The sequence below is a fragment of the Frankliniella occidentalis genome, unplaced genomic scaffold, assembly GCF_000697945.3.
Source record: "Frankliniella occidentalis isolate FOCC.00 unplaced genomic scaffold, Focc_3.1 Scaffold16, whole genome shotgun sequence".
In the NCBI taxonomy this organism is placed as follows: Eukaryota; Metazoa; Arthropoda; class Insecta; order Thysanoptera; family Thripidae; genus Frankliniella; species Frankliniella occidentalis.
In genome coordinates this window covers 842729-844120 of record NW_026267146.1, presented here as the reverse complement: position 1 = coordinate 844120, position 1392 = coordinate 842729, and positions in this window count along the sequence as shown.

Sequence of the window (1392 nt, the reverse complement as noted above, 5' to 3'; positions counted from 1 at the left end):
CCATAACCCCTACACACCGCCTCCCCGCCGGCGGCGCTGATGTTCTGCCCGTGTCGCTCCGGGCTGCTCAGTGTTATTGGCCAAGTTTGACGCCGAGGTCTACACGCCGTCGGGGCGGACTACCTCGACGCCGTGGGGAAAGGAGGGGGAGGGAGGGGGCGGCAAAGTTATTTTGACGCTGCAGGGCGCTAGCCGACACACTGCCGCACTGCTCGCTCGCCGTCTGGAGCGAGGGCGTGGGCTCGTGAGCTACAAGGGTGGCCATTATGCGCCCCATAATGCCCCGTCGGGAGCGAATGGGTAAACAGGGTGGCCGTGTTACATGGAAGACAGAGTAATGGCGGGAAAAAGTTAGGAAATTTGAAAACCCTGATTGCCTGTCCGCCCTCGTATACTTGCTTGGGTCCAGGGGGTGCGCACCCATAGAAATACTGTGTCTTGTTTCAAGAGCGTGCAGACCCAAGATCAACTTTACTCTTAAAATAAAGGTGATATTATCTTTCCAACAAGAAAAAAAAACTTATTTCAAAGACAATATTGACTTGTTTCAAGAGTGAATTTTTTCCTCTGTCAGCGTGCCCTTGAAATGAGATTCCCTTTTTTCTGGGTGCAGCCAATTCTCTCGGGATCCTAACAAGGTGTGATAGGATTCCATTGGCAAACCTGGCCGCGTGACTGCATCCCGGCAAGTATATACTCTTTCGCTCCAACGGGGCGAAGGGAGATAGGTAGATGGCTAGATGGACCCGCCGGCGCTACCATGCTGCGCGACCTTGGGACGCGCTCCACTATTTATTCCCAGATCGCGTCCTCCGCGGCGGCGATAGTGAGCGAAACGGAGGGGAAAACAAAACTCGATACCAGCGATCCGCTGCGGAGCGCGCGCGCGCATAAAATTGGGCCAGAGGGAGCAGACTGCTGGCGTGGCGTCAGAGAGAGAGAGAGAGAAAGAGAGAGAGAGAGAGAGAGAGAGAGGTAAAGAGGTAAAGAGGACTCCCCCTACTCCCCCTCTCTCCTCCCTGCGTTTTATCTCCCTTGGCGTCACTCGAATAGAGCTCGCTTTCGCACTGCTGTCGCACTTGCCTCTCCTGCCGAGGCTTACCCACCCAGCGGCAGCAGAGCGCCCGCTGAGCGCTGGGTAGGCCGTCCGTCCCGCCAGACACCTGTGCCAAGCGGGGCCGCCTACACCATGGGCGACCGAGGGATCTCTGTCTGTAGACCCAGTCCCAGACCAAATTCGACATTGCTGCTCGACTTGGCTACTCTAGGCGCACAGTGCACAGGCAAAGTCCAGCCGGTTCGACTCGCTTTAGCGGATGGAGTAAAGGTGAGAATGCAACTCCTGCTATCGCGACAATCGCTGTGTGACTGCCTACGCGGCGGGCGGGCGCC